The following is a 27,091-nucleotide window of genomic DNA, read 5'->3' as shown; positions in this document are numbered from 1 at the left end:
GCGCAACACAACAACCCGGCTGCTGGCGACTTGCTGCTCACATTTCTTAATTGAGAGGTAGAGGTTGCGTAGGAGGAGAAGAAGGGGGAGGGTTTAGAGGAGGTGGCATAGACTCCCACAGATACCAGAACCGAGGAAGGACCCGCTATTCTGGGTGTGGGTAGGACGTGTGCGGTCCCAGGCTCTGCCTCAGTCCCAGCCTTCACCAAATTCACCCAATGTGCCGTCAGGGAGATATAGTGGCCCTGCCCACCAGTACTTGTCCACGTGTCCGTGGTTAGGTGGACCTTCCCAGTAATTGCGTTTGTGAGGGCACGATTGATGTTGCGGGAGACGTGCTGGTGTAGGGCTGGGACGGTACACCGGGAAAAATAGGGGCGACTGGGGACCGAGTAGCGTGGGACCGCCGCTGCCATCATGTTTTTGAAAGCCTCCGTTTCCACAAGCCTGTATGGCAGCATCTCCAGGCTGATCAATTTGGCAATGTGCACGTTTAAAGCTTGAGTGTGCGGGTGCCTGGCGGCGTATTTGCACTTGCGCTCCAACGCTTGCACTAGCGACAGCTGGACGCTGCGCTTTGAGACATTGCTGGTCGAGGACAGCGGAGGTGAGGGTGTGGGTGCAGGGCGAGAGGTGCTAGTGCCTGTGTCCTGAGAGGGGGGTTGGATCTGAGTGGCAGGTTGGGGCACAGAGGGAGAGGCAGTGGTGCGACCCGGAGGCGGTGAACGGCCTTCGTCCCACCTTGTGGGGTGCTTAGCCATCATATGCCTGCGCATGCTGGTGGTGGTGAGGCTGGTAGTGGTGGCTCCCCGGCTGATCTTGTCACCACACAGGTTGCACACCACTGTTCATCGGTCGTCTGCACTCTCACTGAAAAATATCCACACCTTTGAACACCTAGGCCTCTGCACGATGGCTTGGCCCGAAGGGGTGCTTTGGGAAACAGTTGGGGGATTCTTCGCTCTGGCCCTGCCTCTACCCCTGGCCACCCCACTGCCTCTTCCTACCTGTCCTGCTGCTGCACTTGCCCTCCCCTCTGAAGCCCTGTCCTCAGTAGGCTTAGCAAACCAGGTGGGGTCAGTCACCTCATCGTCCAGCGGCTATTCCTCCGAATCCTCTGTGCGCTCCTCCCTCGGACTTACTGCCCTTACTACTAGCTCACTGATAGACAACTGTGTCTCATCGTCATCGTCCTCCTCACCCACTGAAAGCTCTTGAGACAGTTGCCGGAAGTCCCCAGCCACATCACCCGGACTCCGGGAACTTTCCAAAGGTTGGGTATCGGTCACGACAAACTCCTCAGGTGGAGGGACCAGTTTTTCCCATTCATGGCAGGGACCCGTGAACAGTTCCTGGGAGTCTGCCTGCACATCAGAATATGTCATTTTCATGGAGTGAGGAGGCTAGGAGGAAGGAGGAGCAGCAGCCAGAGGATTCAGAGTTGCAGTCCCTAGGCCAGGAGTAGTGGATTGCATAGAAGACTGGGTTGTCGATACATTGCTGGACACGTTTTCTGCTATCCACGACAGGACCTGCTCGCACTGCTCTGTTTGTAATAAAGGTCGACCACGCGGACCTGTAAATTGTGATATGAAGCTGCGGAGCCCAGCAGCTTGCCTCTCTCCTAATCCTGCAGCAGCCGGCTGTGATTCACCACACCCAGGAACTCCGCCTGTACCCACACCCTCACTTGGACGCCCGCGTCCTCGACCTTTACCCCTACTCCTCATCATGGCGGATTAAGAATAGAGCAGAGCCCAAATAAATTACCCCACTGTACAGCAGTGACAACTGGGCCTTAATTCACCGCACACAGAGACTTGTAGATAACGGAGGCTCTATGCTGTGACTTGGAAAAAGTAACCCGCTGTCTTGCGCTGATACCTAGGGGTAATTTACTGATCGCAGAGACTTGTAGATAATAGAGGATGTGTTGAGTGGGAGAAGACTCTAAAGCCAACAGATAGTGCTGGTAACTGCAGCGATCTCAACCCCACCAAGGAAAGGGTATTGTGAGATGCTCTGCACAGCGGCAGAGCTGAAATACTTTGCAGTGGCCCCGGTAATATTACAGTACTGTTTAGCGGTGAGACCGCTGTCTAATTCACTGCAGACAGAGAACAGTATAAATGAGGTGGTTCACAGCAGGCTAGGAATAATTTAAGTGCAGTTTCACAATGAGAGCGGTATTGTATGGCACTGCAGCCAGAAAAAAAGTCTAACTGAAAGGCTGCAAACAGGCCTAGATGCCTAATACAAAAATGGAAGCACTACTACTCCCAGCAGGCCCCAACTAAAATGCACACATTCAGATTCGCCCAACGAAGAAGCTTTTAGGTTTATGCACGAAGGTTACGGACTGTATCTATATATATAAAGCTGAAAGCCCTCACTCACTCACTCACTCACTCACTCACTCACTCACTCACTGACTCGCCAAAAGTTCTCCAACTTCCCGATGTCGTAGAAACATGAAATTTGGCGCAAGCATAGATTATTTCCAAAATAGGAAAAGAAATTGGGTCCCAACTCGATTATTCAATTCTAGCGCAAAAGAATTGGCGTCGAAATTTAACGTACATAATCTAAATCACTCACTTCCCAATGTCATAGAAATGGGAAATTTGGCACGAGCATTGATTATGTCATAAATAGGAAAAGTTAATGGGTCCCAACTCGATTGTTCAATTCTATGCGCAAAAGAATTGGCGTCAAAATTTTACGCACAAAATCTAATTTTCTCACTTTCCGGTGTCATAGAAACGGGAAATTTGGCACGAGCATTGATTATGTCATAAATAGGAAAAGTTAATAGGTCCCAATTCCATTATTCAATTCTAGCGCAAAAGAATTGGCGTCGAAATTTTACGTGCGGAATGTAATTTTTTCACTTTCCGGTGTCATAGAAACAGGAAATTTGGCATGAGCATTGATTATGTCATAAATAGTAAAAGCTAATGGGTCCCAACTCGATTATTCAATCATATGTGCAAAAGAATTAGCGTCCAAATTTTACGTGCGGAATCTAATTTTCTCACTTTCCGGTGTCATAGAAACGGGAAATTTGGCACGAGCATTGATTATGTCATAAATAGGAAAAGCTAATGGGTCCCAACTCGATTATTCAATTCTATGCGCAAAAGAATTAGCGTCCAAATTTTACGTGCGGAATGTAATTTTCTCACTTTCCGGTGTCATAGAAACGGGAAATTTGGCACGAGCATTGATTATGTCATAAATAGGAAAAGCGAATGGGTCCCAACTCCATTATTCAATTCTATGCGCAAAAGAATTAGCGTCCAAATTTTACGTGCGGAATGTAAATTTCTCACTTTCCGGTGTCATAGAAACGGGAAATTTGGCACGAGCATTGATTATGTCATAAATAGGAAAAGCGAATGGGTCCCAACTCGATTACTCAATTCTAGCGCAAAAGAATTGGCGTCGAAATTTTACGTACGGAATGTAATTTTCTCACTTTCCGGTGTCATAGAAACGGGAAATTTGGCACGAGCATTGATTATGTCATAAATAGGAAAAATTAATAGGTCCCAATTCCATTTTTCAATTCTAGCGCAAAAGAATTGGCGTCAAAATTTTACGTGCGGAATGTAATTTTTTCACTTTCCGGTGTCATAGAAACAGGAAATTTGGCATGAGCATTGATTATGTCATAAATAGTAAAAGCTAATGGGTCCCAACTCGATTATTCAATCATATGTGCAAAAGAATTAGCGTCCAAATTTTACGTGCGGAATCTAATTTTCTCACTTTCCGGTGTCATAGAAACGGGAAATTTGGCACGAGCATTGATTATGTCATAAATAGGAAAAGCTAATGGGTCCCAACTCGATTATTCAATTCTATGCGCAAAAGAATTAGCGTCCAAATTTTACGTGCGGAATGTAATTTTCTCACTTTCCGGTGTCATAGAAACGTGAAATTTGGCACGAGCATTGATTATGTCATAAATAGGAAAAGCGAATGGGTCCCAACTCCATTATTCAATTCTATGGGGAAAAGAATTAGCGTCCAAATTTTACGTGCGGTATGTAAATTTCTCACTTTCCGGTGTCATAGAAACGGGAAATTTGGCACGAGCATTGATTATGTCATAAATAGGAAAAGCGAATGGGTCCCAACTCCATTATTCAATTCTATGGGGAAAAGAATTAGCGTCCAAATTTTACGTGCGGAATGTAATTTTCTCACTTTCCGGTGTCATAGAAACGGGAAATTTGGCACGAGCATTGACTATGTCATAAATAGGAAAAGTTAATAGGTCCCAATTCCATTATTCAATTCTAGCGCAAAAGAATTGGCGACGAAATTTTACGTGCGGAATGTAATTTTTTCACTTTCCGGTGTCATAGAAACGTGAAAATTGGCACGAGCATGGGGGCGTGGCCTGACTGAGGACGGTGGCAGTCGCAAGCTTCTGAGCTCCGCTCCGTCCGTTACCTCCGTAGCAACTTCCAAAGCATCAGCGGGTCTTTTCACCTTCCCGGAGACGCGCTGCTTACCTCACCATCCAGCCATGACTCGGCGCAGGACGGCGAAAGCCTCCCCGGTCCCGGTGGCTGATTTCTTCTCCGCTCGGAGCGGCAGAAAGACCCCGGCGGCGGCGCGCTCCTCATCTAAAAGCTCCACGCAAGGCTCTGCAATCGTTCCGGCTCCATCCCAGGAAACACCGACAGGGAGCTCCAGCTTCCGCCGAGACGACTCCTGCAGTTCTCCAAGCCTGGGAGAGGTGAGTGACTGCTTCACGGGCATTACACACACCACCACCTCCCCACCTAAAATGGCGTCTGGCCGCATGTCAGCCCCAAGAGACAGTCTCTCCCCATCTGCTAGCCCGGAAAAAAGAAGGCAGAGAATGGAGGAGGCAATTGCTACCTCCCTGCCTCCATCCAACAGCACAGAGTTTCTTAATATGGTCCCTACCTCAGACCAGCCTGCAACACAGGCGTTTATAAAAGAGATGATGCTTGCCCTTAGAAGCACCATGAGGGAGGACCTGCATACATTCTCTGCATCATTTAACTCCGCAATAGTGGAAATAGAGGAGAGAACTTCCCATATAGAGAACAAAATGGGAGAACTGACTAAGTCCCACAATACATTAATTGACGCCCATTACACCTTGGAGGAAGAAGTAGAGCAGATTAAAGTTAAAATGGCGGATCTGGAAGACCGCAACCGTCGGAATAATGTCAAATTTAGGGGCATCCCCGAAAAAATCAGCCCAGCAGAGTTGAAAGATTTTCTGATTCAACTAATGAAAAAACTTCTTCCCTCAACGCCTGTCCAGGAACTGATTATTGATAGGGCGCACCGCCTGCAGAAGCCAAAGTTTCTACATGAAAACATACCACGCGATGTGATTGCGCGGATTCATTTTTTCCACGTTAAAGAGGCGTTGATGTTTGCGTCTCGCAAAATGCCTGATCTGCCCCCGCAATACTCAGGCATTAAGCTTTTCGTGGACTTATCTGCAGCCACCATTCAATCCAGAAAAGCCTTTTCCCGCGTCACTATCACGCTTAGGAGGGAGAGAATCCCATATAGATGGGGCTTTCCCACAAAGCTCATCCTCCACAGAGAAGGAGTCACACATATCTTCAACAAACCAGAGGAGGGGGAGAGGTCCCTAGCCTCTTGGGGTCTCCAAGTTAGTGAAGATTCTCACGACAAACCCCCTAACCAACGAGCTTATGTGCCTTCTGAGGAAAGTCTACAGCCCCATCCCCCCCGCTGAACTCTGATGTTCTTTTGATTTAAACCTGGAGGTTAACCGTGCTTCCTAAGTCGGGTGAACTTTTATTCCCCCCCATTCACCTACAGGACTACATCCCTGTAATAAACAGCTGACTTCGTTTCGCTGTTTCCAGGATCTACTATCGTAGGCCTAAGTGTATTGCTAAACAGAAAATGTTTTTCGGTTATTTGTTCCGGTACTATGTACCAATCATTTGTGTTATGTGTGTTTATGTTTCCCCCCCCTTCTGTAACAGGTCATTAGCCAGCATCAATCAGGGTCCTCACAAATTCTCCGCGAAATCCCCCCCAACAATATGACAGTTAAAATATGCTCTTTAAATACAAAAGGGCTGAACTCCCCCTTTAAGAGATCGGCGGCCTGGAGAGATGCGCTTCGGGAGAAAGTTGATATTCTGTGCTTACAGGAGTCGCACCTCACTCCCGCATCGCGCCACCTTTTCTCACATAAAAAATTCCCCCAGGTCTTTTTCTCATGCGCCCAGGAGAGGAGAGCGGGGACTATCATTGCCATTAAGGACTCAGTCGATACCACAATCACTGAGCAGGTGGTCGATCCGAGAGGAAGGTTCATAATCTTGGTGGGCCTCTTTAATGATGTCCCACTAACTTTGGTAAACCTCTACGCTCCGAACTCCTCACAGATCTCTTTCCTAAATAAGATCGTTAAAAAAATACGCAAAGTTCAGAAAGGCAAAACCATAATATGCGGTGACTTCAACATTATTCCTGATAAGCAGCTAGACTCCACCAGCACAACTAATAGATCCTCCCCCACGATTTCAAAGTGGCTCCAAAAACAGGCGCTCTTTGACTCCTATAGATGTCTCAATTCAACGTCTAGAGAATACACTTACTACTCCCCTCGCCACAGATCCTTTTCAAGGATCGATCTATTTCTGTTAGATAAATGGACCCTCCCGTGCGCTAGGAGTGCGGAGATAGGCAAGGCCACGTGGTCAGACCACGCTCCCGTATTTCTCTCGCTAGCGATAGCAAGATCCCCCCCGACTATGGGAAGCTGGAGAATTAATACAGCCCTTATGAGACTCCCTGAATATAAAAAGTCTATCAAAGAGGCACTGAATGAATACTTTTCAACTAATGTAAATCCAGAGGTAGACGTGTTCTCCACGTGGTGCGCCCATAAGGCGTTCATGAGGGGGATTTTGATTAAGATCAGCTCCCATCATAAAAAAAAGAAGCAGCTATTAGTTAATAGTATCCTGGAACAAATCGCAAAGACAGAGCAAAATATCCAGTCCTCCCCTTCTATCGAGCTACACAGGGAACTTATGGCCCTTCGTCACAATCTTCGCCAGGAACTGATCGGAGATTATATTAAAACCTTAAACTTCTCTAAGATGAACTACTACACGGCCTTCAATAAACCCTCCAAACTGATGGCTAGGATAACTAAACAACGACAGGCCCCAACCAAAATTCCATTCCTGATCAAACAAGATGGATCTAACACCAAATTATCCCATCCCCAAGCCATAGCGGATGAGTTTAGTCTCTTTTATTCTAAACTTTACAATTTAAACAAAGATGACCTCACCCACCAACCGGACACCCACCAAATCAACAAATTCCTGGAGGGGATTCGTCTCCCCACTATTGGAGAGGACCACCTGAAACTATTGAATTCCCCGGTCTCCCTCTTGGAGATTCTGGGTACAATAAAATCCCTAAAAACACACAAGGCCCCGGGTCCGGACGGCTTTTCTAACGAATACTATAAAGACTTTGCCCCGGATCTGGCGCCTTGTATGGTGGATACATTCAATAAAGCGGTCTCTACGGGTTCCCTCCCGAAGGAAATGCTAAATGCCACTATTGTGACAATCCCTAAACAGGGGAAGCCCCCGACCACTCCTGCAAATTTTCGGCCCATTTCACTACTCAATAGTGACACAAAAATTTACTCTAAATTACTCGCCCAGCGCCTCCTAAAAATCCTTCCACAAATAATTCATGGCGACCAGGTGGGCTTTACCAAGGGGAGACAGGCATCGGATGGCACCAGAAGGGTCTTAAATTTGGTAGCAGTGGCGGAGGCGGACCGTACCCCAGCTATACTATTGGCTTTAGATGCTGAGAAAGCCTTTGATGGGCTCCACTGGGGGTTCGCCTTCGCCACCCTAGAGAAGTTTGGATTCCGTGGAGACATTCTTGGGGCCATCCGTGCCCTCTATGGAGAGCCCTCTGCTGGAGTTCTAGTAGATGGGACCTTCTCAAAACCTTTTAAAATAACAAATGGCACCCGGCAGGGGTGTCCATTATCCCCCTTACTCTTTACTCTTATTATGGAACCCCTGGCGGAGGCGATCAGATTGAACGCAAACATTAGAGGGATACCCGCTGGCGAAAGACAACACAAAATTAGCTTGTTCGCGGACGATGTCCTGCTCCTTCTCACGGATCCCATCACTTCCCTGAGAGAGGTCTCCCACATAATTCAAGAATTTAGCAAGGTGTCCTATTATAAATTAAATATCGACAAATCGCAGCTACTTGCTATTAATATAGACAACTCCCTGAAAGTAGATATCCAAAAAGAATTCCCTTTTCGATGGGGAGATGGTGCCCTCCCGTTTCTGGGGATAAAAATTTGTACTCCCCTGTCCAACACGGTCCAAGCCAATCTCTCTCCTTTGTTGGCTAACCTCCACGGAGAACTTGCGTCCCTGGGAAAAAGTGAGCCGTCGTGGATGGGTAGAGTTACTCTATATAAAATGCTGATCCTTCCTAAAATCCTATACATATTTCGCACAGTCAACCTCCCGATCCCTAGGCTTGAAGTACAGAAGTTTCAGAAACAACTATCTGGATTTGTATGGAGAGGTAGAAGACCGAGGGTCGCTGCCTCTATTCTACACCTAAACAGGAAACAAGGGGGTCTGGGGCTGCCAAATTTGTGGTCCTATCTGCAAGCATCCATCATTAATCAATCCAGACTATGGTTAAGTCCGGATCCGGGGCCAAGCTGGTTACAAATTGAGACCCATCTGAATGGTGGTAGGCCTCTCCGCTCTCTTCTCCTGGCATCCCTGCTGGCCTCGTCCACACCGACTGTGCTCCCGGTCTTCAGCGCTGGGAATCTGTCCCCTACCATGCAGGCCGTACTGGAGTCGTGGAGGTGGTGGGCTCGTCGACCCGGCAATCACAGGGGTAAAGTGTTGGATCACATTCCCATTAATGCCTTGGAATACCTCGTTCCCGACCTACACTTGGGGAGTTGGGTGGTGAAGGGAATTTCAAGCGTAGATGATATAATAATAGATCAAGGAGCCGCCTCGTTCCAAGATCTGAGAGAAAGATTTGACCTGCCAATGAGAGAATTCCTCAGATACCTCCAAGTAAGATCCCTTCTCCAGACCACTGGGGTGGCCAAGGTGAAACTGGCGACTGACCTCTTGAGAATCTTTAAGAGCCCGGGCCCGACGTCTCGCTCCTTGGTCAGGGTCTGCTATGACTCTTTCTCTGGCGACATGGGGGATACAAAAAGGGCACACATCCTCAACTGGGAGAGGGACCTGGGGAGGAAGTTTCCACCAGATAGATGGATTGCGGCCTTCACGTGGGCCAATAAGGCAACTATTAATGCAAACATTTTGGAAGTACACACAAAGGTGCTGACGAGATGGTACTTCACCCCAGTGGCGTTGGCAAGGGCATTTCCCGACTCGGGAGATGGTTGCTGGAGACATTGCGGCCGCAGGGGTAACATTTACCACATATTTTGGAGCTGCCCGAAGCTGTCACAATTCTGGGCCGATGTCTTCTCCTGGCTGAGAGCGATTACGAAGGTGCACATCCCCAGGTCCCCTGAACTGGCTATTCTGCTACTTGACAACGACCATATGCCACATTCTATTAAAAGGTGGGTGGGCCACGTTCTTCTCACCGCCAAACTGCTGATATCTAGGAGATGGAGGGCGGCTGAGACCCCCACTATCTCGGAACTAAAGCAAACAATTTCTGATCACAACACATACGAAAAATTGTTCGCCCTAAAGAACGGGAACTATGCTAATTATTGTATAAAGTGGGACCCATGGTTACAAAATTGCTTGACCTAATTCTTGACTCTCGGTTATTGACTGACTGTTTCTCTTCCCTCTCCCCTCCCCCCCCCCCCCCCCCCCCTCTACCCCACCTCTACTCTGTTATTGGTTATCAGTTTAAATGTTCAAAAGTAATATATAATATGCATTGTCTCATTTCTCAGCAGTAGTTTCGCTTATACTGTTATACTCTTGACATCCTCCTCCCATAAACTACAGCCATGGACTCTATTGGGATTCTGGATAAAGGGAAGTTGTCAATGAATGCTTTTCTTGTTAACAACTCTAAAAAACTACGTAACACACTTGTCTGCAAAGTTATCTGTTTTATGTTATATATGTAACAGTGTGTAAGAAACCAAATAAAGAACAAATTGTTTAAAAAAAAAATTGGCACGAGCATTGATTATGTCATAAATAGGAAACGCTAATGGGTCGCAACTCGATTATTCAATTCTATGCACAAAAAAATTAGCGTCCAAATTTTACGTGCGGAATGTAATTTTCTCACTTTCCGGTGTCATAGAAATGGGAAATTTGCCATGAGCATTGATTATGTCATAAATAGGAAAAGCTAATGGGTCCCAACTCGATTATTCAATTCTATGGGGAAAAGAATTAGCGTCCAAAGTTTACGTGCGGAATGTAATTTTCTCACTTTCCGGTGTCATACAAACGGGAAATTTGGCACGAGCATTGACTATGTCATAAATAGGAAAAGTTAATAGGTCCCAATTCCATTATTCAATTCTAGCGCAAAAGAATTTGCGTCAAAATTTTACGTGCGGAATGTAATTTTTTCACTTTCCGGTGTCATAGAAACAGGAAATTTGGCATGAGCATTGATTATGTCATAAATAGTAAAAGCTAATGGGTCCCAACTCGATTATTCAATCATATGTGCAAAAGAATTAGCGTCCAAATTTTACGTGCGGAATCTAATTTTCTCACTTTCCGGTGTCATAGAAACGGGAAATTTGGCACGAGCATTGATTATGTCATAAATAGGAAAAGCTAATGGGTCCCAACTCGAATATTCAATTCTATGCGCAAAAGAATTAGCGTCCAAATTTTACGTGCGGAATGTAATTTTCTCACTTTCCGGTGTCATAGAAACGTGAAATTTGGCACGAGCATTGATTATGTCATAAATAGGAAAAGCGAATGGGTCCCAACTCCATTATTCAATTCTATGCGCAAAAGAATTAGCGTCCAAATTTTACGTGCGGTATGTAAATTTCTCACTTTGCGGTGTCATAGAATCGGGAAATTTGGCACGAGCATTGATTATGTCATAAATAGGAAAAGCGAATGGGTCCCAACTCCATTATTCAATTCTATGGGGAAAAGAATTAGCGTCCAAATTTTACGTGCGGAATGTAATTTTCTCACTTTCCGGTGTCATAGAAACGGGAAATTTGGCACGAGCATTGACTATGTCATAAATAGGAAAAGTTAATAGGTCCCAATTCCATTATTCAATTCTAGCGCAAAAGAATTGGCGACGAAATTTTACGTGCGGAATGTAATTTTTTCACTTTCCGGTGTCATAGAAACGTGAAAATTGGCACGAGCATTGATTATGTCATAAATAGGAAACGCTAATGGGTCGCAACTCGATTATTCAATTCTATGCACAAAAAAATTAGCGTCCAAATTTTACGTGCGGAATGTAATTTTCTCACTTTCCGGTGTCATAGAAATGGGAAATTTGCCATGAGCATTGATTATGTCATAAATAGGAAAAGCGAATGGGTCCCAACTCCATTATTCAATCATATGGGGAAAAGAATTAGCGTCCAAATTTTACGTGCGGAATGTAATTTTCTCACTTTCCGGTGTCATAGAAACGGGAAATTTGGCACGAGCATTGATTATGTCATAAATAGGAAAAGCTAATGGGTCCCAACTCGATTATTCAATTCTATGCGCAAAAGAATTAGCGTCCAAATTTTACGTGCGGAATGTAATTTTCTCACTTTCCGGTGTCATAGAAACGGGAAATTTGGCACGAGCATTGATTATGTCATAAATAGGAAAAGCTAATGGGTCCCAACTCCATTATTCAATTCTATGGGGAAAAGAATTAGCGTCCAAATTTTACGTGCGGAATGTAATTTTCTCACTTTCCGGTGTCATAGAAACGGGAAATTTGGCACGAGCATTGATTATGTCATAAATAGGAAAAGTTAATAGGTCCCAATTCCATTATTCAATTCTAGTGCAAAAGAATTGGCGACGAAATTTTACGTGCGGAATGTAATTTTTTCACTTTCCGGTGTCATAGAAACGTGAAAATTGGCAGGAGCATTGATTATGTCATAAATAGGAAACGCTAATGGGTCGCAACTCGATTATTCAATTCTATGCACAAAAAAATTAGCGTCCAAATTTTACGTGCGGAATGTAATATTCTCACTTTCCGGTGTCATACAAACGTGAAATTTGGCAGGAGCATTGATTATGTCATATATAGAAAAAGCGAATGGGTCCCAACTCGATTATTAATTCTAGCGCAAAAGAATTGGCGTTGAAATTTTACGTACGGAATGTAATTTTTTCCCTTTCCGGTGTCATAGAAACGGGAAATTTGGCACGAGCATTGATTATGTCATAAATAGGAAAATCTAATGGGTCCCAACTCAATTATTCAATTCTATGCGCAAAAGAATTAGCGTCCAAATTTTACGTACGGAATGTAATTTCTTCCCTTTCCGGTGTCATAGAAACAGGAAATTTGGCACGAGCATTTATTATGTGATAAACAGGAAAAGCTAATGGGTCCCAACTCGATTATTCAATTCTATGCGCAAAAGAATTAGCGTCCAAATTTTACGTACGGAATGTAATTTTTTCACTTTCCTGTGTCATAGAAACGGGAAATTTGGCACGAGCATTGATTATGTCATAAATAGGAAAAGCTAATGGGTCCCAACTCGATTATTCAATTCTAAGCGCAAAAGAATTAGTGTCCAAATTTTATGTACGTAATCTAATTCTCTCACTTCCTGATGTCGTTTTATATAAAGGAAACGTCGCATGGTTACCTCCCCGTGGTGTTCCCTGGGTAACGCAGAGAACTATGCAAAATGGTGAACATATTTTTTTTCCTCAGTATCTCTTAAGTAACCACGACTTCATAAGCTTTTCCGTGTGAACACCAGATAAACACCAGTACCAAATTAACTCGGGCGAAGCCGGGTATATCAGCTAGTAGTGTATATAACTTTCCCTATAGAAGTGGCTGTGGCCCCAACACTTTGCGTCTAATTCACTGCAGACACAGAATGGTATAAATGGAGTAATTTACAGCAGGCTAGGAATTATTTGTGTGCACTTTCACGATGAGAGCATTATTGTACGGCACTGCAGCCTAAAAAAAATATTACGAGAGGCTGCAAACAGGCCTAGCTGCGTAATACAAAAATGGAAGCACTACTACTCCCAGCAGGCCCCAAGTAAAATGCACATGGTAATATATAGCCCAATGAAGGAGCTTTGCGGTTTTTGAAGACAGGACCTACTCTACCACTTTCCCTATATCAGCAGCAGCACTTTCCCTATACTCTGTATAATACACTGCAGACTGAGAACGCTATAGCTGTAATGGCCTGCACAACCCGAGATGAAAAAGAAAATGGTGCACTACTGCTCCCAGCCAGCCTCAACAGTAATGCACACAGTCAGATGTGGCTCTAAGAAGGACCATTGGGGTTCTTGAAGACGCTAACACTTTCCCTATACGCTGCCAGTGTGTGTCTGAGGCGAACCGCGGGCGGGACCGCTTTAAGTACTCGGCGGTCACCTGATCGGCCCAGCCACTCACTGCTGGGGGGTGGGATAGGGCTGGAACGTCACAGCAGGACGTGGTAATGCCTTCCCCACATATCTATTGGCCAGAAAATGGCACAAAACATGCAGGGAAGGAAATGGAATTGACTCGAGTACCGTGTGGTGCTCGTCTCGAGTAACGAGCATCTCGAGTACCCTAATGCTTGAACGAGCATCAAGCTCGGACGAGTGTGCTCGCTCATCTCTAGTGAGGATTACACAGAGGACAGATGTGTGGCATTAACCCGTTCCAATCCAATTTGTATCCTGGTTTTCCTGGGGGGCTTACTCTGCTGTTATACAACGGCGCTATCTGCTGGCTAAAGCCAGTACTGCATGAGGTGACACGTTGGATAGGCTCTGATAGCAGGGAGACTGGCAATATACAGTAAGAGAACCCCGACGGACGTCTTCCAACATCGGAGCTGTACAGCTTTAAATCATAATGTCTGCAGAGGTCAGATAGTGGATTGGAAAGGGTTAAATACAGGGCAATACTTGAGGAAAACTGTTTCATTCTGACAGAAATCTGAGACAGGGCTTCATCTTTCATCAGGATAATGACCCTAAACATATGAATAACGCTACACTGGAGTGATTTAAGTGCAAACATGGAATAGGCAAATCAACGTACAGACATACGTAACCTAGTATGTAAGGCCAAAAAAGACATATGTCCATCCAGTTCAGCCTAGACCTCAATCCAATTGAGAATCAGCGGCATGGTTAAACTCTGTCGTACACCAATGGCACCCATCTAACTTGAAGGGGTTGGGGCTGTTTTACCTAGATGAATGGCCAAAAATTACAATGTCTAGATGTGTTAAGCTAAATATACCCCAAGAAGCTTGCATCTGTAATTGCAGAAAAAAATGGCTATACAAAGTATTACAGCTTTGCACTCTTTTTTTTAATCAATGTGTCTTTTAGTAATTGGTTTTTATTAAAAATTTCTCACTATTTGATTTCTGTGTTTGTATTATTTTCCAAGGCACTGCTGGCTGCAGCACTGAAATCTTAGCAAATTCTGTCAGTCAGAGCAAACTGCTCCCCTGTTGTGAACGTGCACTCACTGAGTTAATGCAGGGGCTGTATGATGGTGCTGGGGGATAGTGGAGGAGATTAGAAGGACAGAGAGCAGAGAAAGCTAATATTACAGAGGGCTGCAATGCACTCTGGGTTCAGCTACTTAGAATGAGGATGAAATAGCTCTGTAGTATTGAGTGGGTACAGAGGCATAACCTGAAGCTGCTGGTGCCACAGTGCAAAATTTGGAACTGGGCCCTAAACTATAAAGCTTTATTGATAGTATTGGCTTGCAAAATGGGGAAGAGAGACTTTATGGGTCGCCTAGGGCTCCTGGGCCCAGGTCCGACCGCACCCTGTGCATGCCCTGTATGTACACCCGTGAGTGCGTATGTTTTTGCTATACAGCCTCTGAAAGAGGACAGGAGAGACCAGCTGATCAGTTCTAGAAATGCCCCTAAGCAAGAAACGTGAATGTAGGAGATACTGCAAACCAAGTAAGAGGCTTTCTAAATCCATGAAAAGGAAAACTCAATGCAAAAAAACCCATAAATGCATCATGTTGTTTTGCAGGCACTTAGTAAGATATATGTAGATTGATTTTTCATGCTGTAGCAGGGCAATGTCAGACTAGCCTGCAGAGGGGGCTAGATAGGCGTTCTGACACCTGCAAAAGGAGAAATAAATGTTAACACCTGATGGGTGTAGCAGGAAATCCCTACAAAAGAGCCAGTTCCTGTCAGAAACAGGGAGACATTGGCTAAAATAGCCAGAGAGGCGGTGAAGGGAGCCGCATCAGGGACTTGAAGCCTGATTTCCGGTGCAGACTAGTTGCGTCTGTCACCCGGTCTGATGGAGGAAGACACCCTCCAGACGCCCCAGGCGGGGTTAGTGACAGGACCCTGTGGGTTGCAAACCCTAAAGCTCTATAGACTGTGTATGTATAATATACCTGTATGCTATGGAATAAAGCTGGCAGCAGCCAGAGTTAAAAAAAACTCCAGACTGCTGGAGCCTATTTTCAAGTGAGGTGCGCCACTTTCAAACCCTCTGAATGGCGATCCAGAGGCGAGTAAACCCCCCCTTGTTACATATGGTGGAGTATGCGGGCACAACCTGGAGTGGCGCACAAAGAGCAACGCGTGAAGTGGATGTCTGCTGTGAGCAGTGTTGCTGCATGCAGCATTTAAAGGGCCAGGAGGCCGAGCGTGCGGTTGCTGCTGGAACAGCATAAAAAAGGGCCAGGAGGCCAAAGCCGCAGTTGCTTTGGAGGGCAACAAAAGAGTTCAAGCAGAGAACGACATCTGCAGAAGGCAATTTGGTGAACTTGTTCCTGTATTTGTTCATTTTGGACTGAGAAGTCAAGATGGTGTGTGGTGCGGGAGGCAACCAAAAAGAGCCACGCTGGGGGTGTCTACAAATGGACTTGTGTATGTACGGATGTCCAGTGGCAAAGAGGCCAGTAAAACCTCACTGGTCTGTGTTGGCGGCTGACTGCAGAGCTTTGAGGGCACAGCAGAAGGTGTCCCCGCCAAAGGACTGTGACAGAAATCCGGAGAAGACTCCATGGAGTGGTGAGGCCACTAACAGGACTAATCGAATGTCTTATGTGCAGGATGGCTCAGCAAAAGCTGCACAAAGTAACAGGACATTTGGTGAGGATTTGTCCAAGGACTATTGCAGATGATGGAAAGTGTTGCATAACCAAATGTTTTCCTTGCAGGAGGGTGCTGGGAAGACTGCAGTGTCTGCACTGGGTGAAAAGAAGTAAAAAAACTGTACACATAGTCCCCTACTTGCGAGCGTTCGAGTTACGAACTTCAGAAGATATGAACAATCTGTCCTGCACAGTATGATGTCATGCTACGGCATTACATCATACTGTGCAGGGACCAGACAGACTTCTACCAAGCCTGTACGGTAAGATCCACCCACGATCCTGCTCCATGCAAACATTTGTTCGGACATACGAACAAATGTACTTGCGAACAGGTTCTGTTCCAGGAGCCTGTTCGCAAGTAGGGGAAGTATCTGTATTGTAGTTAATATGTTGCTGAAAAATTCCACTAGCCTTAAACTGTGTGTAGGGGAGGGTGGGATGTCTTCTGGGTATGATGTGGATAGAAATGTTTCCCACATAAAGCCACTGTGTAAACAGGTTTCTACAGGCAGTGCAGCTGACAGCCATGGGGTAGCTAGCACAGCTATGCCTCTAGTGATAGAGGGGAGTAGTGAAAGTGAACTTAACAGAATTGACAAGTAGTATTAAAGGTGCAAAAAAGAAAACGAAGAGGAAAAAGACTGCTTCTAGCAAAGAGGCAGAAAGTGCAGTCAGTACAGACCCTGATGTCCAAAGGGAGACAGACAGAATCCAGAGGGAAAGTGAAAATGCTATCCAGGTTGCTGCCCAGTGGAAAGCAGAGAATGCAGCTGTCTTAAAGGAGAATGAGCGCCTTGGGAGATTAGCTAAGAAGGAAGCTGATCACAGGGTGTTGCTGGAAAAAGAAACCATTCAGTGTGAACAAGGCTTGAAAAGGTTGAAAATGGAGTCTACAAAGAGAAATGGTGAATTGAAATTCCAGATAAGTCAGCTCAAGGAAAAGCTGGAAATGCAGGAAGCTGCCTGCAGTCAGGCGGAGAAGCAAGCAGAGGTCTTGAGAGACTTACTGGGTTACAAGGAAAACCAGGAAGCCCTTCATGAGCAAGTAATGATCCAGCGACAGATAAGCCGGGTTCCAGAAATTGAATTATAGGAAGCCCAGATCCGGGACCTCAAGCAGACTCATGCGCTAGCTATGGGGAAATTGTCCCAATAGTTACAGCAAGCTGAAAAGGTGAAGGAAACCTTGGAAGAGGTCACACAGTCTATGGAAAATGAGTGTACTGAGCTGACCCATACGGTGAAGGTGCTGTTGTAGGACAAGCAGGAGTGTCAATACCAGAGAGATGCAGTAGAGAAGCCGCTTCAAGTACAAATCACTGAAGGTGACAGAGTGCAGACAGAGCTGTCTGAGAAGCTGAACAAACTGCAGGTGGAGCTGGAAGCTCAGAGTAAGGCGTCCCAGAGGCTGGTGCAAGAAGAGACGCAGCAGAGGCTTGGTCTCAGTGCACACTTGAAGATAATGCAAGATGAGAGAGATGTGTTCCTCAAGCGGTTAGAGGAAGATGCAGAAACTAAAAAAGGCCTGTCAGAGCAGATTTCAGCACTTCAGGCTGAGGTGTCGGTTCTGGAAAAGAAAATGGAAAAGAGTGCTGTGTGCTTGGATTCTGCTGAAGAACAGAAAAAAGAAATGAGAGGAGCTAGAAGCTACGAGGCAGCAGTATGAAGAGAAAACAGCTGCCTATGATAAGCTTGAGAGGGTTAAAGTAAATCTTCAGCAAGAATTAGAAGATGTTTCTGTGGAGCTTGGTCTCCAACAGCGGCTTTTGTCCAAACTGGGGAAGATGCAGCAACTATGTGAACAGCAGCTTACAGAGGAGAAAATCAGGTCTGCAAGATATGTCACTGAATGTGAGCGTGCTGAAGAAAAGGTCTGTATGAAAGAGACCGAAGTGTTAACTTTGACACACACCCTGAAAATGATGTCAGAGAAAAAGGGGCTGTTCTAAAAGTTCACCAAGAATGTAAGCGTGAAGATGAAACGCTGGGCAGCACAGTGTCATGTTGCTGCAAAGAGGGTTCAAAGACTAGTGCGGTCTAGGAGCCAGTTCAGACAGCAAGTAAAAGAAAAGAAGGTCTTGTGGAAGATTCCTGATAATGATGCTGGAAAGCGAACTCTGGTACAAAGAAAATGCGAGGCATGGTCCAACAACCGGTGGCAGGAATGAAGAATTGTAAAAATAAGACACAAGTGGTGAAGCATACCAACTTAGGTGAAGGTGACCTGGGCACTCCGGGTGAACAGGTTGTAAAGAGTTGGATGGTCTGGAGCAAAGAAATTACTTCTGTAAACAAAAGAAAAGTCATTAAGGTGAGAGCTGAGCAAAAGATGCAGACGGAACAGACCTCTGAAGTACAAGAGGCCAAGGAGAAGGCAGAAGGTGAGGCTACTGAAACTGAGAAGGCAACTAAGGTAGCAGAGACTGGGGAAAAGGCCTCAGAAGTTAAAGGTGAAGAAAGTCCTGTAAAAGAAGTTGAGGAGGTGATAGCTAGGCAAGGGCCAGTTAACGATCAGACTGAAGAGAAGATAGTTAAGAACACGCAGAGAAATGAAGACTTTGTTAGTGTTTCAGAACATGAAGAAAGTGGCAGTGATAGTCCCAGACATAGAGACCCCTGAGCCTGGAGTTTTGACTCTGGAGGGCCAAAGGAAGAAAAAGAAAAAAAGTGTGATGCGGCCTACGGCCATTATCAAGAGGGGAAAATGTAGCAGGGCCGTGTCAGACTAGCCTGCAGAGGGTGCTAGATAGGCATTCTGACACCTGCAAAAGGAGAAGTAAGGGTTAACACCTGATGGGTGAAGCAGGAAATGGCTAAAAAAGAGCCAGTTCCTGACAGAAACAGGGAGATGTGGGGGGCGGAGCCTGACCGCTGAGCCTGATGGCCGCTTAAGCAGAGAGCTCCGTCAGAGCGGCACCCTTACCGGACCCTATCAGCGGCAAGTAGCGGTGGAACATGCGGAAAAGCAGCAGGGACAGAGGCAGTGAGCAGCTGGGAACCCCTCGCCCGCACAAAGGCCAAACAGAAATGCAGCGGTACTTCAAGGAGCGCGGCGCCCACTCTCCTCACCCGGCATCCAAGATGGCGCTGGCCCTCGAGACTGCACCTACTCAAAGTAAGGAGGGGGAGGAGGAGGCTTCCTTGGATGGAGAAGATAGGGAGCATATTTCCAGGGGGTTCATGAGGGACCTAATAAAGACTGCACTACACCCTGTAATGGCTGACTTAGCCGAGATAAAAGAGGACATTAAGCACATGGGGCGTAGGGTAGGGGAACTTGAGACATCTTCTGCCTCGATCACTCTACGTTCCCTTGCTATGGCCCAAGCTCTGAAAGACCAACATGACCATCTCAACCGTGCCCTAATTATGCAGGAAGATTTAGAGAACCGCAACAGGCGTTGCAACGTCCGCATAAAGGGCCTTCCTGAATCTTGGGCAACAGATTCCTAGCTGGCGAAATCTTCGATCTCTTGCTGGGAGCTGACAGGGCTACCTCTATCTCCATTGAGCGCATACACAGGACGCTCAGACACCCCCCCCCCCCTTCACGGCTACTGAAATGCCTAGAGATATAATTTTTCAGTACTGTTAGCAGGAATACGATCACTTCTTCTGCTAGACCGATATGGCTGACTTCCTCCGTCTCACCTCGTTTAATGTAAGAGGCTTGAACTCACCTTCCAAGAGACACCACATAGCCCTTCTACTAAAAAGGTATGGCTCCAAAATCGCTCTCCTACAGGAGACACACTTTAAGGGGAGTAGATGCCTGTTCCTCCCAGGTAAACAATTCCCGCAGGGGTTTTACAGTTCTCACCCAACGTCAGCTTCTAAGGGAGTATCGATCCTGTTCCACAAATCTCTCACCTTTACTTGCAAAGCCCAGTACGCAGACGAGGAGAGCAGGGCCTTATTTCTGAGGGGCTCATTAAATAACACTAAACTGACCGTTGCAAATCTATACGCTCCAAATGCCGATCAAGTGCCCTGGTTGATTAAGCAACTGGATGTCCTCAAGCACTTTGCTATGAGTCCTATACTTCTGGGAGGGGATTTAAACGTCACCCTCTGCCCCCTTTTAGACTCATCTGTGGGTAAATCCCAGGTCTCACAGGTTAGATTGAGGAGACTGGTCCGCAGCCTGTCGGAGTTGGGAGTCGTGGACGCTTGGCGATGTCTTTCCCCCTCGGTTAAAGATTATACATATTTTTCTACGGTCCACTCATCCTTCCAGTGTCTGGACTATGTCTTTGTCTCCTCTAATCTCCTACCGTCTGTAACCAAAGCTAGCATTGGTTCCATAGTCATTTCAGACCATGCTCCAGTGCATGCTGACTTATACCCACCCCTGGCCTCTCCACGGGAATGGAGATGGAGACTCAATCTCTCCCTTCTGGACGCAGAGAGCGACAGAGCGCAACTAAACTCTCTTATAGAAGAATAATATTTTCAACTTAACAAAACTAAAGATCAGACAATGCCGGTGATATGGGAAGCAAATAAGGCGTTCGCAAGAGGCCTGTTGATCGCTCTGGGCTCTAGAGTCAAGAAAAAACAACAGAAAGAGATCGATGAGAAATTACTCCAAATTGCTAAACTTGAACAGGCTGCAAAATCTTCTCAAAATAAAACCACGCTAGACAAATTAATCTCTCAGAAAAGATCTCAGACTCTGCTTAGAAACCAAATATAACAAGAAATACCTTTGTCTTAACCACGTAGCCTATGCCCAAGGCAATAAGGGAAGTAAATTCATGTCCGCGCTCATCAAAAAGGCCCGCTCTAGAAACTTTATAAAATCTATCAAAACACAATCTGGTTCCTCGGCCACTACAACTCAGGATATAGCCAAGGAATTTCAGGAGTTTTACTCTCGCCTGTATAACCTGAAAGAGGCAATGACCCCTGAGACTAGATCAAGTGCTAGGAGCCAGATCTACGCTTTCCTGGAAGGGCTGAAACTTCCCAGGATTGATGACAGGGAGGTTGCAGCATTAACGACCCCTGCCATGAGGTTGAAGCCCTTTTAGCCTCATCTCCGGCGGGTAAGAGCCCTGGCCCGGATGGCCTCCCACAAATCCTTTAAACTTACTTTAATCCCCCAGCTTACAGAGCTCTTTAACTCCTTGTTACAAAGTGTCCCGCTCCTGAAGCAAGCTTAAGAGGCTCATATTACTTTAGTTCAAAAAGAGAATAAGGACCCGGAGTTGTGCAGAAGCTATAGGCCTATTTCACTAATTAATTTTGACATGAAGCTCTGGGCCAAACTCCTTGCTAAAAGACTTGAGAAATACTCCTTCCTACACCTTTGGTGGGAATGCTTGCTTTTAACTGCCTTTTGGCGTGACGTTGGGGGAGTTCTGAGGAAGTTAGCCCCAAACCTTAAAATCACCTCTGAAGTGGTTTTCTTGTGGAAGCCTTCTGCCTCCTTTCACCCTCTTAAACCTAAACTTGTGGCTTTCTTGCTCGATACGGCCAAGGCCCTTATCCCATCACTCTGGCGCCAGGAAGGATAGAGTGGACCTCCTTGCAAATCTAGAGGAATTGGTCAGTTGGTCTAATGGCACCCATGATAATTACCTAAAAATTTGGAGTCTGTGGCGTTCTCTGAGAAACGAGTTCCAATAGAGCCCGCCACATATTGAGATGGCTTGATGGACGAGGTGAGACATGAAGCTACTCCGAGGATAGACACACACCCTTGACTGTCTTCCCATGACTTAATTACTTCTTTCCCCTTCACCTGTGAGCATGCATTTTACCCTGGACTATGTCCCGAGAAGACGCTATCATAGAGAATCCATAGACACTCCTCGGCAGTGTCGCCCTCCCTCCCTCCTTCCCTCCCACCCTCAGCTCCCGGACCCACCCAGTCCCTCTCCCTCCACCCTCCCACTCTGTATCCCCCCCCCCCTGTCTTGTCTGTGTTGACTGTCATGGTTCTGTTCTTATGTTCCTTGGAAAGGCCCAGTAGGAGATGATAGCCGAGACTCAACCCGAGTTGGATCTTTCCGAACTAAATTTATCTAAGAATGTTGTGAATATAACTATATGTAATATGGTTGTTATTCTGTTCTAATATTCTGGCCATGTTTGTATGTCCCTGATACAATGTAAAAATCTCAATAAATACTGGTTTAAATTTAAAAAAAAGAAACAGGGAGACGTTGGCTGAGAGAGTCAAAGAGGTGGTGAAGGGAGCGCATCAGGGACTTGGAGCATGAGGTCTGGTGCGGACCAGTTGGGTCTGTCACCCTGTCTGATGGAGGAAGATGCCCTCCAGACACCCCAGGCAGGGTAAGTGACAGGACCCTGTGGGTTGTGAACCCTAAAGCTGTATGGACTGTGTATGTATAATATACCTGTATGCTGTGGAATAAAGCTGGCAGCAGCCAAAGTTAAAAGAAACTTCCGACTGCTGGAGCCTATTTTCATGTGAGGTGCGCCACTTCCTAACCGTGTGGACGGCGATCCAGAGGTGAGTGAACCCCCCTTGTTACAATGCAGAAATGTTTTCATAGTCTTTAATGTATATAAGTATTCACAGAAAGTTAAAGTTCTCTCTTTGTTTGTCTTAAAGAGTTATTCCGGGCAAAATGTAATATTTCATGTTATATACAATCATCCGCATACAAGACATTTTACAATATCCTTCCCCAATGAAGATACAGCTGTTCGTCTCCCTGTCATGTGACCAGGGAAGCAGCATTTTCAGGGCTTTTCTGGACGTGCAGACCTCTGTAATCCCACGCACGCAGGCCAGGTTCTCAGCAGACTTCTGGCGTCACTCCTGTAACGATGTCTTCTCTAAAATCAGCGCTACATAAGCAGGATGTCTCTTCACAATCTAGGCTTGCGCAGTCAGAACGCAGGGTCAGACAGACTGTGCATGCCCAGTGATACAACCTTCATTGCCTAGCACTTGTAGAGCAATGAGGGGTGCCCCATATGCAGATGTGCTAACAATAGCAGCCAGATGCTGCAAGTGACTGCGAGCCCTCCTGGTGAAGTTCAAGAAAGGTGGTGAAGAAGAGAGATTGCAGCTTTGGGGAGGAGGGGGCGTGTCTCTGGCCAGTGTGTGTACTGTGGGCGGGTCTAGTACTGGCAGAGCAACCTGAGGGCTCATGGGAACTGAAGAGGAAAAGAAGAGTAAATGACATTACTGAGGCTGAGCATGTAAACAAACAATGAGTGAGGCTGCAGGAGTATGCAATAGCAGAAAGCCATAAAAAACAAGATAAAAGGTATTTGGAGGGGTTTATTGAGTTAATTGTTATACAAGAATAGTGTCACGTCCAATTAGGACATACTGGATCCAAAAACATGAAAGACTCACGGGCTGTGAACAAACAGACCACAAGTGGACACAAAACAGTGGTAAACAATAAAGAAAACAGAAACCTTGGAAACATTATCCCTATAAACCCTTTACCCTGGAAAAGGACCTGCCTACATGCAGATAACCCGCCCTAACAAGGGTGAACCTGACCATGTACCCAGACCACTAGCTGACCCTACAGAGGAGAGGAGAAAGCCACAGAGAACAAGCTATCAATAATAGTGACTTCAGTACTTAGCTTAGTGAAGAATCAGGAAAACAGGAGATCCAGCACCAAACCGTAACTTCCACTACAGTCAGAGGGAGACTGGATCAAACAGCACTGAGTCCTCCCAAACTACCCACAGGGGAAACCAAGCACTTCTCACCTAAAACCAGTCCGCCCAGATCACAAGATGAGAACCAAATACAAGCCTTGAACCGGATCACTAGAAAGGAACAGATCCCAGAGCCACCGCAGCAAATAAAAAGTGGCTTTGTGGCTGGAAAACCCCTTTACTTATGTCTCGTATCACAATAACAATATTTAGCATTTTCAAAGTGGTAGGCATGTTGCATAAAACAAATGGTAGCAAACCCCGAAAATACATTTTAGTTCCAGGGTGCAGTGCAACAGAACATGAGTAATACATAGGCAGGTGAATATTTGTCATTGTATAACATGTTCTCATATTTTACACAGACATTTGGAACTTCACAGATTTGCTACGGTTGATCTGCCATGTGGAGGACTTCAGCCTCTGATGGTTGACATAAATTTTCACTGGTATTTGAAGGTGAGAAAAGAGTAAGCCAAGCTCTAATGTGCACCCGAGGCGGGCCGATGCTTGGTTTGACATGAGGAAAGAGATTTCAGAGACAGGAGGAAATACGGAGAGGAAATTTGGCTCCCAGCAGATATTCTCGTAAAGGTCGCAGCAAGCCCTCGTTTATTTACCTCTTAGTTTCTACAGTATTACATCTTTAATATGCTTCACATATGGGGAAATCTAGGCTATGTATCAAGAAGTCAACTTCTTGATACATAGGAACTTCATCATATTCATCATATTCCCTACATACCAGACATGTTTTTTAGAGAAACCCCACTGAAATGTTTTGAGCCAAAGTTCTGAATGTATCCAAGAGGATTGAGACTCATACTTCTGGCTGGATCTATTTGCTGCTTTGCTTAAAAAAATGCATCAAAAACCACAGCAGCATTTTTTTTTTTTGGGGGGGGGGGGGGGTTTACAACTCTTGAGGTTGATTCACACAGGTCAGTTTTGGTGTTTTTGATGTACCTTTTTAGTCCAAAGTGATGAAATGTATCAAGGACAGACTTAGATCTCCTTTACAGACTCCTCTTTTTCTGCATTTTAAAATGCACATACGGCCACTTTCAGATGAGCATGCGTTTAGCCCATATTTGGTTTGTGACTATGCATGGTAACTCAGATATTGTACCGTATACCTGATGTATAGTCATTGATGTGAGGGAAAACAGAAATAGCTAACATATTTAAGCCATATTAGAGCTTCACAATGAATCCTGGCAGAAAATCCGGGCATGAATACACACAAGTTTAGCTCCCCTCTACTCTTCCAGAGGCGGTGTAGCATAACTGCACCCAGTCGGTGCTGAATTACTGCCCTTTGTAATAGTAGATTTCCCTGCTGTAGTAGACATGATGATTAGTTAGCCCAAAATGTCTATTGATTTGTATAAACTAGAAGTATTACGCAGCTGTAGTGACTTTAACTCTGTAGAGGCTAATGGCCACACAATCTCATTATGGTAATTGCTGGACAATGGGATGGTGAAAGATGTGTGTTACAAGGTTAGCCTAATATAAAGCTCCTCTCTAGCTTCTGAGAATTAAAGTCCCATTCCTATACTGTATTACTTGTATGCATTTTGTGCGTTTTCCCCAGTCCTCCCCCACCCTCAACTTCTGAGACAAAGAAACTATTTTTGCCTGATCACATGTTAAGGGGGCAAAGGTTGGCTCATACACTGGACTTGAGAGAGAGGTGGGGAGGGGGACGGGGAATTCTATATGGCCCAACGAATGAGAATTCTATATGTTACTGATGTAATGTTATACGCCCATAAAAGGCAGGTATTATGTGTTTCAATAAATTGAGGGTCTAAGCATTGCATGCCCAGATCCAGTTTAGACTTGAGACTTAGAGCTTGTGTCTGACTCGGTTGGCTTGCGCATGCCATACTACACAATTAGGAAGCTACAGAATACCCTGAAACCTGCTGGAGAAAATACTATCCAGTACACTGCTTTGCTCTTCTCCATCATCCCCAGCACTGTCATATAGCCCTCTGTAATAGCTCAGTAGATAGGCAGTGAATGCACATCCATAACAGAGTGCAGACTAGGCACAGAGTCAGTCAGTCTTCTCAGATGTATTTACTTGTAGTGTTTTTCAATGCACTGCAGACTGGAGGACTAAAATGTTAGCAAAGTCTGTCAAACCATCATCAATGTGTCAGAGTGTGCTGCTGGGATCTGTTGTACTACTGGGTTCCAGCAGCACACCTTCTCAGGTTGAGGTTAATTGGGCTGTCTGGGTGTGGTATTCTCCATCAGCCAATCCCCTTTAGTCTGCAGCACATTAGAACCAGCATCTCTCAGTAGTTGATTCTGGTCTTTGTACTGTTTGGATTATCTGTTTTGTTCTCACTCAGGAAAATAGAAAAAAGTCCCTTCACTGCGCTTCAGGTGGAAGTACCTTGAATACATCTCCACCCGTGGATATATTCCATAAAGGTACGGTTTTATTAACTAAAAACCAGTAATAAAAAAGGACCCCGAGTGCAGTCAAATAACGAAACAAAGACAAAATAAGGACAAATACATGCAACGCGTTTCGGTGGAACAATCCGCCTTTCTCAAGCATATAGAATCACATACATCATGTCTTAAATAGTATTCATACCATTCCATATGGCTAATTGGCCCCAGGGAATTCTCCAACTCTCCCATAGACGCGGCGCGGCCATTAAGGCGCGTATTGATGACGCTTCTTGCATACGAGTCATCGAGGAGTGCCATGTGGAATGCACGTTGCGTACCACGTTGTGTAATGAGCGACACAGTGCGCGATGATGTATCTTGATGCTTTTTATGTTCGCGTCATCGAGGGGGGGCCATGTGGAACGCACATTGTGTACCACTTTGCGTAGTGAAAGACACAAAGCATGGTGACGTCACCCACGTGTTCCACAATGGGGTGAGAAACCCTCCCTTACGTAAAACACGTGGGGGCGCGACGATGCGGCGTGTCAGTTTCATCCAACTTTATTAAAACTGAGCAATCATGTTACCAACTGGAAAGAGAAGTAAAAAATGTACCTAATCAATCAAGCCTGGTTTCACAGAAGCGGGA

This window comes from Eleutherodactylus coqui, chromosome 9 (genome assembly GCF_035609145.1).
Source record: "Eleutherodactylus coqui strain aEleCoq1 chromosome 9, aEleCoq1.hap1, whole genome shotgun sequence".
NCBI lineage: Eukaryota > Metazoa > Chordata > Amphibia > Anura > Eleutherodactylidae > Eleutherodactylus > Eleutherodactylus coqui.
Note: the sequence above shows the minus strand (reverse complement) of the source record.